Source organism: Chelonia mydas, chromosome 13 (assembly GCF_015237465.2).
Source record: "Chelonia mydas isolate rCheMyd1 chromosome 13, rCheMyd1.pri.v2, whole genome shotgun sequence".
Lineage (NCBI taxonomy): Eukaryota > Metazoa > Chordata > Testudines > Cheloniidae > Chelonia > Chelonia mydas.
In genome coordinates, this window is record NC_051253.2 from 30,806,141 (window position 1) to 30,820,384 (window position 14,244).

The following is a 14,244-nucleotide window of genomic DNA, read 5'->3' on the forward strand; positions in this document are numbered from 1 at the left end:
ATCATCCCGGAGCCATTCCATTGCTTAATAATTTGCCCGCTTGATAACAGGTATAAATGCACTCCTTGTCAGTAGCAATTTTTTCCATGTTGGCTTCTTGAAAAGCATCCTCCAATGTAGCTCTGCAAGTGTTATAATGTTGCTCTTCAAATGGTAAACTCAGCCTATGAACACCTCCAGTGCATTTACGACCTCATCAGTGATTGTCTCAGCTGCTCAGAGTACCTTCAGAGTGAGGAAAGAGCCTTCCGAGGCTGAAGCAGGTGCCAGAGGGAATGATCCATGTATGTATCCTGCCAGTCAGACTTGGTAGCCCCATGATTGATGTTCAAATGCAATGGAACATTGCATATGTTGCAGGTGAAAGGCAAACTAATGCACATCTTGCATCGTCTTCCTAAGCCTGCACCTATTGACAACGTGACCAATGCCAGCAGAGGCCTTCCAGCAATCAAAGTTGGTTTGGTGGAGTTACAAGCTCTTGGAATACCAGAAACTCTCAACACCTGCTGAGATTTGGCTGAACATTTCATTATGAGGTACAGAGAAAATATTGGAATTATGACAAAGGCTGACCTTGCTGTAACGTACCTGTCTCCTGAAATGGCATGGCATTGTCCTGATTCTCTGTATCACTTGACAGTATATCTTCTGTCTTTTCAGCTGAAGCCATACTTGAGTCACAGAGTCAGAACGCAAATTCAAGGAACTGTTCTTTGCTGGTCCAGACAGCACTTGAGGCTGGGATTGGTCCCCATTAATATGCTCCTGATAGCAGACTGTAACAGTAGCATGATGGGACCTTTGCCATCTGCTGTCTCTTCAAGGAAGTCTAAGATACCAGCAGCACAAAATATAAGCCTGCCCTTGACAAGATCTGGAGGAACATACAACCCTTCACTCAGTTCTACACGGCAAAGCACCTCGTTTGCAATTGCGGTCTCCAGGCGCAGTACTTTCTGCAGTTAATGGAGGAGCCAGCACTGTGTGTAAGCCACACCAGGAATTTGCTACAGGTTTTGGAATGAATTGTTAAACCAACAGCCACTTGCAGCGGTAGACTATGCACATAGAATCATAGACTATTAGAGTTGGAAGAGACCTCAGGAGGTCATCTAGTCCAATCCCCTGTTCAAAGCAGGACCAATCCCCAACTAAATCATCCCACTTAGGGCTTTTTCAAGCCACGCCTTAAAAACCTCTAAGGATGGAGATTCCACCACCTCCCTAAGTAACCCATTCCAGTGCTTCACCACCCTCCTAGTGTTTCCTAATATCTAACCTAGAAGTCCCCCACTGCAACTTGAGACCATTGCTTCTTGTTCTGTCATCTGCAACCACTGAGAACAGCTCCATCCTCTTTTGAGCCACCCTTCAGGTAGTTGAAGGCTGCTATCAAATCCCCCCTCACTCTTCTCTTCTGCAGACTAAATAACCCCCGTTCCCTCAGCCTCTCCTTGTAAGACACATGCACCAGCCCCCTAATCATTTCCATTGCCCTCCGCTGGACTCTCTCCAATTTGTCCACATCCCTTCGGTAGTGGGGAGACCAAAACTGGAATCAATACTCCAGGTGTAGCCTCACCAGTGCCGAATAGAGGGGTAATAATCACTTCCCGTGATCTGCTGGCAATGCTCCTACTAATGCAGCCCGATATGCCGTTGGCCTTCTTGGCAACGAGGGCACACTGCTGACTCATATACAGCTTCTCGTCCACAGTAAACCCCAGGTCCTTTTATGCAGAACTGTTGCTTAGCCAGTCGGTCCCCAGCCTATAGCAGTGCATGGGATTCTTCCTTCCTAAGTGGAGGACTCTGCACTTGTCTTTGTTGAACCTCATCAGATTTCTTTTGGCCCAATCCTCCAATTTGTCTAGGTCACTCTGGACCGTATCCCTACCCTCCAGCATATCTACCTCTCCTCCCAGCTTAGTGTCATTTGCAAACTTGCTGAGGGTGCAATTAATCCCATCATCCAGATAATTAATGAAGATATTGAACAAAAGCGGTTCCAGGACCGACCCCTGGGGCACTCCGCTTGATACCAGCTGGGAACTAGACATCGAGCTGCTGATCACTACCCATTGAGTCAGACAATCTAGCCAGCTTTCTATCCACCTTATAGTCCATTCATCCAATCCATAATTTTGTAACTTGCTGCCAAGAATACTGTGGGAGACCATATCAAAAGCTTTGCTAAAGTCAAGATACATCACGTCCACCGCTTTCCCCATATCCACAGAGCCAGTTATCTCATCATAGAAGGCCATCCGGTTGGTCAGGCATGGCTTGCCCTTGGTGAATCCATGCTGACTGTTCCTGATCACCTTCTTCTCCTCCAAGTGCTTCAAAATGGATTCCTTGAGGACCTGCTCCATGATTTTGCCGGTGACTGAAGTGAGGCTGACCGGTTTGCAGTTCCCCGGATTCACACGCTGCACAATTGTCGTGTCTGTGTTGGAAACCTTTCACTCAAGCCCTCGTATATGAGGCTTCGTGATAAAATGGCAGCCTAATGCTCCATTTGCTTCCTGTCAAACTTGCTGGTGCTGAAGTCACTGTGACCACCAATGTACCACCTAGAGTAGTAGTAAAGGTCACACAGTATTATTCTTTCAGCCTTGTCATCTAAAACTCCCACATACTGCAGGACAAAATGCTTTTCCCTAAAAACACAGCAGCTGCAAACAAAGTCTTCATACTACTGTTGACATCAGTGCATCTTTTACAGCTTTTAAGGATATACACTGTGATTCATTTCTTCGTATAGGATTGCCAAAAATTACACCCATATTCTTATTTCCCACAATTCACCTTCAATCAGTGCCTTTCTGCTAAGCATTTATTCCTCTTTGAACTTAGCCTCTGCATCAGCCATTGCCATCGCTTTCCCATCCATTAGAACCTCTCCAAGGAATTGTATTAACTCCAGCTGAGATGCGTAGTTTGCAGTAGTAAAATCAGTATTTGTTTCAGTTGCTTTTTCTTTTTGACACAACACTTTACTTACATTCTGGGTGTACCACTCAATGTGATATGCCACAGGCGTCTTTTGGGTCAATGTGCCACTTTACTTTACTTTCCATGCAATGTTCTTGCAGAGTGACAGCTTCAGACAGTTTCTCACCTGTCTCACGTGTTGAAACTGCTTAATGGATGGCTTCCGTCTGACCACAGAAGAAGCAAGTGTTCTCAAGATGCATGCCATGTGACCTAGTATAAGGTGAGTCTTGCCCACAGCTGGCACTTGTCCCAGCACCTTCAACTGCTTTCTGATGCTCTATGTACTTCCTTTCCAACCTTGCCAAATTCAGCTTATGGGTGCATTTCGTACAGCATGAAAGATATCACCAAGCATTGTGTTTAACCAAGTCTTCTATAGTGGTATTCTCCAAAACAGCGAGCTACTAGTCGATATTCTTCATCTCCCAACTGATGCCTAAAGATGGTCAAGACCAAAATAAAACCAAGGATTGTGTAATAAATTAATTACAATTCCAAAGTAATTATGTTATGTAATGTAGGTTATGTGACTACGTGCACATCATTCATGGATGGATTCCAGTCATTTCTAGCTCGATGCTGACCTCTTAAATGGTGTCTCATTACAATTCTTTTGGCATAATTGACAAAGCTGATAATCAGTGCCACTGAACTGTTTCTTTTTTGCCAATAATGGCAAAACAACTTGGAACACTCCCTCCATTTACAGTAATCTGTAACATTCAAAAAGTTAATCTGGTTTTACGTTCAGAGCATTAACTGATAACACAGCACTGTCAGTTGAGGCCCAAAGTGTAACTTTGTGAGGGCTGCATTGTTTAACACACCTGTATTAAAGTATAATTTTTAAAGGTCAACTTTTAAATATTTTTCAACTATCTGCCTACCTCCATAATTGTTCTAGGTGTGTCATGTTTGGTACCATTGGTGTTTGTGGGAGAAAGGGCTTTCAAATGATACCCAACTCAACCCACTTTCAACAACACTATTATCAAAATGTCCACCAACCAGAGGACCTGGAGCTGGGAGCCAAGGGGACATCACCGAAGTCGTGATTCTGTAGATTTTTATGAATCAAACGATACCTCCCTTACCCTTCTAGCGTTAACATGCCTGAGGAATTACACATGCTCCCAAACTAGAGAGAGAAATAGAATCACAGAAATGTGGGGCTGGAAAGGACCTCCAGAGGCCATCTCATCCAGCCGCCTGTGCTAGGTATCTGCATAACCTGTTCTTGAAACCTCCGCTGATGGGGGAGCTGTGAACACGACGACACTTGCGGGACGCAGTGTCTCGTTGCAGATGGACACACTGAAAAGGGCAACGTTTATTAGGGCAGGATTAGGTACTTGGACTTCGCTAGACCCTGCTGGCCTCCCCGGCCGCCTACTTGTGCCTGTGGGGGAGGGGGCACTACCAGGGCTGTGCATTTCCTGGTTTGCGTATGGCTGGGGTGGTTTTCCTGTCATACTAACATCCTACCCAGGGATCTCTGGGGAGACCTTAACAGAGCATCTCCTAGGTCTGGAACATTTGAGTCTGGACTTTGGCAGAGCTACGTTATGTGAGGACACAGGGAGCAGAGCACTCACTGGGGCAATGGTGACTTTACCTCCACCTTAAGCGAGAGTTTTGTACCGCAATGTGAAGTAGAAATATAATCAGCAAATGACCCAAGGCATCTGTGCTGGGAGTTACTGACAACCGCCTGTGGGGTGCAGAGAGCTATCTGTGCCATGGACTCCCAGACCCCTCACAAGCCAGAGACCTTTCGTAAGATGCAGTGTGCAGGGGAACAGGGATGCTGTCTGAATCTTTACCTCTTCTCCGCAGCCATTTCCACATTGGCAAATGAAATCTTGCCTCGGCAGCTCGCACGGCCTTTCCCACAAGGCTATCCAAGCACCCTGATAACGCAAGGTAGGGAAGGGGTCAGCTGCATGAACTGGGAACATTCAGGCTCTTGCTCCAGAGCAGTGAATGACCTGAGCTGACACGCGAAAGGCTGTCCTGAAGCAGCCTTCCTCATCCAGGGTTTTAACGCTGTCTACACAACAATAAAACACCCACAGCTGGCTCAGGCTCACAGGCTCGGGCTGCACGGCTGTAAAATTGCAGTGTAGATGTGCAGGCTCGAGCTGGAGCCTGGACTTGGGGACTCCGCGAGGGGGCAGATCTCAGAGCCTGGACACCAGCCCAAACCCAAACGTCTACACCACAATTAAACAGCCCTGCAGCCCAAGCCTCACTAGCCCAAGTCAGCTGACATGGGCCAGCTGCGGGTGGTTATTGCAATGTAGACATACCCTGAACTGCCAGCAACAGAGACTTCAGAATAAACCTTGACGCTAGATCCTTCCACAGCTATTTTCAAGCAGCTCGAACACAAACGCTGCGGCTGGTGCTAGCTTTCCTCACCGGGACCAGCTCCTGCAGGCCTTGCAAATCTGACAGCTTTTAAAGAAGGGTTTATTTACTTTTTTTAAACTCCACATTTTTTGCAATTCCCTCCAGGAAACTGCAGAAAAAGCCCCACTGCAACTCTGTCCTGCCCACTGGGCAAACAGGTATTTTCCCCTGTGTTTTGAATGGAGACAAAAAAGACAGGATTGTTAGTGTTTCAACTGCAGCATCATTGCAGCTTCCAGTGTTGGATCAGATCTGATCATGACCACAGCCATGGCTCCAGCACCTGAACCAGCCACAATTGCTGGGCTGCGTTCCAGCAGAATCGAAGTTAGCAGTTCTCAGAAGTGTACTACTTACTAGCCAAAGCAGGAGATACCCCACAGAGTGCTTTGGGATGTCCTGTTAAATCAGGATGGGGGAACAAACACAGAAGAAAAGAAGTAGATGCTAGGAATCCGGAGAACATTCCTTGTCCAATTATAAAGATTTTTAAAAAATCAACACCATTTAGGTCTAAAACGCTGAACATAAGAACGGCCGTACTGGGTCAGATGAATGGTCCATCTAGCACAGTATCCTGTCTTCCAACAGTGGCCAATGCCAGAGGGAATGAACAAAACAGGGCAATTACTGAGTGATCCATCACCTGCATCTTGCAGTGAGAGGCTTAGTGACACCCAGAGCATAGGGTTGCACCCCTGACCATCTTGGCTAATAGCCATTGATGGACCTATCCTCCATTAACTTACTTAATTCTTTTTTTAATCCAGTTATAGTTTTGGCCTTCACAACATCCCCTGGCAAAGAGTTCCACAGGTTGACTGTGCACTGTGTGAAGAAGAACTTCCTTTTGTTTGTTTTAAACCTGCTGCCTATTAATATCATTCCATGACCCCTGATTCTTGTGTCGTGTGAAGGGGTAAATAATACTGTATTATTCACCTTCTCTACAATATTCATGATTTTATAAACCTCTATCATATCCCCCCTTAGTCGTCTCTTTTCCAAGCTGAAAAGTCCCAGTCTTATTAATCTTTCCTCATACGAAAGCTGTTCCATACCTCTAATCATTTTGTCCCCCTTCTCTATACATTTTCCAATTCTCATATATCTTTTTTGAGATGGGGTGACCAGAACTGTATGCAGTAGTCAAGGTGTTAGTGGATTTATATAGTAACATTATGATATTTTCTGTCTTCTTATCTAGCCCTTTCCTAATGGTTCCGAACATTCTGTTAGCTTTTTTGACTGCTGCACATTGAGTGGATGTTTTCAGGGAACTATCCATGATTACTTCAGGATCCCTTGCTTGAGTGGTAACAGCTAATTTACACCCTATCATTTTGTATGTACAGTTGGGATTATGTTTTCAATGTGCATTACTTTGCATTTATCAACACAGAAGTTCATCTGCCATTTTGTTGCCCAGTTACTTAGTTTTGTGAGATGCCTTTGTAATTCTTCACAGTCTGCTTTGCATTTGAGTAATTTTGTATCATCTGTAGAATTTACAACCCCACTGTTTATCCCTTTTTCCAGATCATTTGTGAATATGCTGAACAGCACTGGTCCTAGTACAGATCCCTGGGGGACACCACTATTTACCTCTCTCCATTCTGAAAATTGACCATTTATTCCTACCCTTTGTTTCCTCTCTTTTAACCAGTTACTGATCCATGAGAGGACCTTCCCTCTTATCCCAGGACTGCTTACTTTGCTTAAGACCCCGTGGTGAAGGACCTTGTCAAAGGCTTTCTGAACACTCAAATACACTATATCCACTGGCTTACCCTTGTCCACATGCTTGTTGATGCCCTCAAAGAATTCTAATAAACTGCTAAGGCATGATTTCCCTTTACAAATGCTGCATTGACTCTTCCCCAACAAATCGTGCTCATCTATATCTGATAATTCTGTTCTTTACTATAGTTTCAGCCAATTTGCCTGGTACTGAAGTTAGGCTTCCCAGCCTGTAATTGCCAGGATCACCTCTGGAGCTTTTTCAAAAATTGGTGTCACATTAACTGATCTAAGCCAGAGGTTACATACCACAGTTAGGAGTTCTGCAATTTTATATTTGAGTTCCTTCAGAACTCTTGGGTGAATACCGTCTGGTCCTGGTGACTTATTACTGTTTAATTTATCAATTTGTTCAAAAACCACCTCTACTGACACCTCAATCTGGGACAGTTCCTCAGATTTGCCACCTAAAAAGAATAGCTCAGGTGTGGGAAGCTCCCTCACATCCTCTGCAGTGAAGACCGATGCAAAGAACTCATTTCGTTTCTCCTCAATGGCCTTATCCCCCTTGAGTGCTCCTTTAGCACCTCAGTCATCCAGTGGCCCCACTGATTGTTTGACAGGCTTTCTGCTTGTGATGTACTTCAACAACAACTAGAAATGTTGATGGGAAAAGGTATGAAAGGGAGACAAAGACTGAAATAGTCCAAACAAAACAGCTTACTGATAGAACTCAAGATCATGCTTGGTAAACAAGAAAAGTGTGGGACCAGAAATCAGTGAACCAAAATTGGTGTGTTGCAAACTAGGCCTAAGTGGTGGACAAAATAATGAGAAGATGGGCTATTCTGTCCCACCATTCCCTTTGTGGGTCCTAAAAGAAAGAATCTTTGGGGAGAAAAATTGGCTACTGGAGCGAGCTATAAAGCTATACCTGGGTTCAACAAAGAATTAGTAAGTTCATTGAGGATAGGTCCATCAATGGCTATTAGCCAAGATTGGCAGGGTCACAACCACATTCTCTAGGTATCCCTAGCCTCTAACTGCCAGAAGCTGGGAGTGGATGACAAGGGATGGATCACTCAGTAATTGCCCTGTTCTGTTCATTCCCTCTGGAGCATCTGGCATTGGCCTCTGTTGGAAAGAAGGATACTGGCCTGACCCAGTATGGCCGTTCATATGTTCCTAGGTGAGCTTCACCATCATGGCTGCCACCCCCACAATTTTTTGGAGCCCCGACCTCCATTGTTCTGATCCTGAGACAATTCCTGACCAGACCAGGATAGAGAGAGGGACCTAGGTGACATCATGACCTCTACCAGCCTCAGCTGAATCCAAAGCACCACCTGGGATGAAACAGGATCGGACTGTAACACCAGCTCCAGTCCATCTCTGCTAACCTCTTCTCTTTCCCCAAAGGACAGCTATTATCATCTTGAATACCATCTGGGAGACTGTCAGATGCTTTTTCCTTCTAAAACTCTCTCCATCTAAAGGGAAAGGGAACAAGGGATGTTGTTAAAAGAAAATCCTATTTAACACTTTACATTTCAAACACTAACTGTTTCTCCTTCTTTCCTTTACCTTTAATAAAAGGTTTAAAAGGATGTTTAATGGTGCATTTACCATGGGACGAAGCAGGCTGAGCTCTCTGGGTACCAAACCTTGTTTAACACTGTTTGATGCTGGACGGTGACTGGGTTACTTTAACACCGTTAGCCCGTATAGTCTATCAAAATGAATACCGTAGGCCCATATCTGAGCTGTCACGGGGACATCCGCGTGAGAGACGCTGGGAGTTCTCCCAGGACTGTAGTTCTTTAGCTGGAGGATCCCAGGAGGTGTTGCTATCCCAGGGCGGCCTCAGAGGCTCACTTTGAAATGAGCAGTTAGTAAATCTTTGATCCCAAATATGACTGAAAATGCAACTGGCCCACAATGAGCAAATGTGCTAAATCCAAGCCCAGAAGCACGAAACAAAGGATTTTATTCCTGCTCTAAGTGCAAATCTCAGCACTTGCTGACACAATTGAGTCACTAGGGCCCTCCAACCTCCCACAGCGGGGCAATGGCTCGATTTCTGCACTGGGGCTGACCTGCACAGACCACACAATAGTGCTGGATGTGTATCGACCATGCGGCCACGAAGCCACATACTGCTGCTAGGGAACCTGAGGTCTCTAGGACGTTCAGCTGAGACCCCATCTGTGTCTTGTGGGTAGATAAAGGGGTGCAGAACTTTTCAAGAATGAGTGGTCCGGAGAGGTTCCTCAGGCCCAGCTGTGCTCCTCTGGGTCTCAGCTTCCCCTGGCTGGGAGCTGTACAGGGCAGGGGACAATGGGGACTCTGCACATGGCCCGGCAGGATTTGGGGTCACAAGGAATGAAAATAAACAACCACCCGCAAAAGGTTTTCCCCACCAGTGGATTGTGGGGTCTCTCCCCAACCGGCTGGGCCTGGGCCTGCCACTCAGCTGGAGTTCAGGCTCTCCCTTGTACAGAGTCCAAGTCAAGCAAGTGCCAGGCGGAGGGGACGGACACTCCTTGGGGTGGGCTCAGCTGGGACTCTCCCCATTCCCTGGCAGAACCACCCCTGCTCTCAGATCTGAAGCAGCTAGTCCATGGGGTTGCGGTTTCACCTTTCTATTTCTGGCACCATCTTCCTCCTGCTGTCCTCAAGCCTCCCACACCTGCTATGCTGAAACCTGAGCCTCTCCTTCCTAGGACAGCCTGACAAGCTAGAACAGATGCAGCCTAACACAGCCCTCACTCTCACCCTCCCTTGGGGGCAGAGGGACAGCCCAGCAGGGCGTGGGTTGGAGAACTGTGCAAAATCACAGATAACTCCTGCCACTTGTTTCACCCCAGAAGTGCCTCACTCTTTCTCATGGGATAACTGGGCTGCCCAGAAGCTGACTGGGTTTGAAGACACTGGTGTCTATCTTCTCTCTCATGCGCCCATCACCAGGGCTGAGCTTAAACATGGGCAGTGACTTCACAAAGGCAGAGAGCGAACAATGATGGAGACAGAAATTCCACTACCCTTCCCCATTCTCTGGGCTGGGTGTAACATGTCTTCCCCAAGCTGGGGTGACAGCTTGCTTGACCCTCCAAGTGGCAACAGGGACCTTTCGATTCCCATGAGCAGCCACATGTGTATGTCTCTGCAGCCCCCTCGTTCCTAGTAACTAAGGAACATTTGCCTTCAGAATCAGTTGCCCTTGAAAGGACAAAGTGGTTTCTACTTTGCTTTGCCAATCCATCTGCTCCTCTGTTGTTGTGATTCAGGGTGCTGGAGTGGCTGCACCGCTCCCTTGTGCTGAACACACCAGGGGCAGGTACTGTTTGCTGATTGGAGCCTTGTGCTGGAAAAGGAGAAATTGCCGTGGTCTTTTGGGGTATGTCTTCACAGCCCGCAGCAGCGAGCCTCCCAGCTCGGGCAGACAGACTCAGGCTTGCGCTGCCACGCTACTACCACCCGTGTAGACGCTGCAGATCGGGCTCTGAACCCACCCTTTCCCTGGGCTTCAGAGCTGAGCTGCAGCCCGAGCTGCAACATCTACACTGCTATTTACATCACGGTAACGTGAGCCCGAGTCTGTCAGCCCGGGTCAGAGATTAGCTGCCATTTGCTGTGTGGACACACCTCAGCGGTTAGCAAAGCCCTAGGCACCTGCTCTCAGAGATGGAGAATGCACCCCGCCTGGCACAGCTGGGGACCCTGCTTTGGAGCAGGGCTTGGGTAGTTCTGGGAAGGGGAGGGGAGGAGAAAACACAAGGGGTCAGAGTCTAATGACCGAACAGTGTGCCTTCCCCACGAGGCCTCTGGGAAACACAACAGCATCCCTGCCTGAATGACCAGCTGCCACTTCCTGCCAGCCACTCCACCCCGAAACATCATCCGGGTAACAAAGGGCCATCTCCAGAGCAGGCTGCTGGCCCTGGCGGGAGAAGGAAGCAGCACAAGGGGCCAGCGAGGGGAGAGACTCTTCTCAGCACGGGCACTGGGAGAGCAGGAGACAACTGCTAGGTCTTGCCGTATAAACAGAACCAGAGCGTGTTTCTACTGCGTTCCAACCTTAGTTTTTAACCCAGTTAGGATGTGGACCAGTCCCACCTGGCCATTCAGCACAGGGTGGATATTGAGACCATCAGGCGGGCTACCTACCCGGCACGGCAGATTTTATAACATAGAACACACAAAGAATTGTTTCCTGGTGGAAAAACAGAGCATGAAACAGACGGAGGACAGAGTAATTCTCCTTGCCACAGGAACTGTGGGGTGAGGTTCTCTGGCTTGGCTTATACAGGAGGTGAGACTAGGGGACCCCAATAGTCCCTTGTAGCCCATCTATGAAGAGAGATGAGCAGACAAGAAAGGGAAGAAAACCATCTAGTGGAGAGTGCAGGAGAGAAAGCCAACCAACCATCTGAACTGTTTCTAAAGGTAAATGCCTCATTGTCTTGTGTGCAAATACTTATGAAGATGCCACGTTACAACCAGTAGTGAATCGGATTTCTCTTGATAGGGCTCCAGGACCATGTCCTGCCTCAAGGGAAGGGAGAACACGTTTGTGTCTGTGGGGAAGAGCTCCAGGCCTGGGCACGCACCGAAAGGTCTGGAAGGTACGTGCCCATGTGCAGTGGAGCCCTGGGCGACTCCCCCTGCAGGACACTGGCCCTCACAGGCAAGTTTGCTTTGCAGAACAATTTTGAAAGCAGATCGGGCAATAGTTGTGTCCACTATGCTGCTCCCTCCCCGTTCTTATCCTGTGCTCCTCACCATAGTTCCTGAGCACCTCACTGCTCCAGCAGCAACCCACCGCCCTGCCTTTTGTAGCCTCTCTGTCCCCCTCAGCTGCCTGCCCTTGGCTGGAAGAGCCCCCCATAAGCTGCTGCCACAGGGTACGACCAGGATGGAGTGGGCAGGAGAAGCACTTCATCGCTGTCAAGGGCACAAATAAGTAACAACTCAAATACGTCCCTCTCCCAGAACCAGTCTGCCTGATACAGAGAGAGGTCATGATGCCAGCTTACGATCCTTTCACGGCTCAGCTGTGGGAGAGTCTGTTCCCTGGACTTCGTGCGGTGCCCCTTTTTGCCTTTACAAAGGGCTGGGATGTGCTGTGCTCTGCAAAGATAGCCCTTTACCAGGCTGGATTCCCTTGGCAGAGCTGTGTGAGTGACCCATCAGCAGAGCCATGGCCCAACAGGAGAGACACAGTCAGTTCCAGAATAATCTACAGCACAGGAGAGCAGGTACCTTTTCGAGCGGGCTCTGGACCCCCAAGACCTGCTCATCCTGATACACATGCTCGTGCCCAGCCACCGCGAGACCCAACACTTCTCCCTGCACACCGGGAGAAGCTGGAATTGGAGGTGCAGCCTGGGCTGGGAGTCTCGGGCACATGCTTTGTGCGCCCTTCTGGTAACTTCCAGTCTCAAAGGCAAGCAGTTGCTCAGGAGGGCAGGGTCAGAGCACTCCGGAAACTCTCTCCATCAGAGGGACATGCAGAGGGAAGCAGTGGAAGATCCCTGAGCCCCAGCCCTGGCTCCCCACATCAGAGTTACAGGTCTTTCCCACTCTTGTCCCAGAGGCCTCATGAGAGCCCATGGGGCAGCACGAGAGCCATTTCCTAAGCTGTTCTGATGTAATGAAACTGATGCAGAAAGTGCAGGCCCCACAGAAGGAGCCAGACACCCCAGAGCAGCAGCTAATGGGAAAAGCAGAGAGGTCTAGCTGGCCCCTTGCCTTCAACTGGCCCTCTGAAAACGGAAGGCAAGCTAGGGGCCATGCCCAGTACTCTAGCCCCAGAGCCTGCTGGGAGTGCGGGAGGAAGGTGATGGGAGAGCTCGCCAGGCAGAGCACAGGTCTGTCTGGGCAGCAGAGTGTTGTGGAGGCAGAGATGTGCAGAAGTGCTCTCTCAGAGTCTCCAGCTTTAGGACCCGTTGATGTCAACCCACAATCTAGTCAGGGCACATTAGGAGTTTTGCCCCAAGAAATATGGTTTTAGGCAACACCACGAACAAGTCTAGGGTACAGCAGGCTGTTTGCTAGGACCCCAGGCAGAAGGACTGCCACTCTCCACCGGATGTGCACTGGCTCACAGAAAACTCGCTTGCCAGGGGGATTTGTGCCATGATTTTGCAGGGAAAAGAGTCTGTAGCCCCTTGGACCCATCTCTCCTTCTTCTCCTGCAACTCCTGCCGCACAGGACTACCCCAACATGCTAGATGCCAGCCACACAGGCAGGAGGATATCGCCTGCCCCAAAGAGCCAGCCATGAACGAAGACTGGCTCACAGCCAGGGTGACTGTGTTCAGCTACTGCAAATGGTAATGGCACTGGGCTGGGAGCCAGGAGACCTGGGTTCTGTTCCCAGCTCCACCCCAGACTTCCTGGGGGACTTTGATCAAGTCACTTGCCTCTCCGGGCCACAGCTTCACAAGCTGTGAATCCCCCTGGGAATTTACACTGCCCATATCTCCACACTACCTGACACTGTGCACAATAGCAATGCGAGCCCAGGCGAAGGCCTCCTGGGGAGTCTCCAGACCTCCCTCCCAGGGCTTCAGTCCTTCACTGCCCAGCGTGTGTGGCGCGCCCCATGCACAAGGCAGGGGAGAGGTGCCTGTGTCGACAGCAGGGCTGGGGGAGTGGGAAAGCAGGGACAACAGCTGGCAAAATCCCAACAAGAAACCCACTCGCTTGTTGTCAGACCAGTTCCTCAGAGTAAAAACAAAGCCTCTTAGCACAACACACTAGCATCCAGTTATTGTTCCTTGGCTGACGTGTGCAAGTGACCGTGAGTTCTGCCCCAGTTCCATGGAAGTCACACCCCTCACAGCAGCCCCGCTAGGCTAGGGGGGAGAAAGGCCTGGGGCAGGCTGACAGGAAAGGAACCTGCCAGCCCAAGACCCTGGTGTAGTCCAAGAGGCTCTGTCCCCAAAGGTTTAGTCTACTTCATGGCACCCTGCACACAAGGAGCTGGTAGCCTGCGTCTGTGGCTCAGTAACTCGGCCTTTCCTGGCAGCCTCTCCCCTGCGCAGCCCCAGCTGTCCAGCAAGGGGGAGTGAATGATTCATCCCG

The 14,244-nt window shown here is 48.9% G+C and overlaps 1 protein-coding gene across 2 annotated transcripts in view; it reads right to left on the reverse strand.

Annotated features, from left to right (window-relative positions):
• Positions 1-14,244, reverse strand: part of LOC102930402 (rho GTPase-activating protein 39) — a 121,867-nt gene that overhangs the window by 55,600 nt on the left and 52,023 nt on the right. The window lies entirely within an intron of this gene.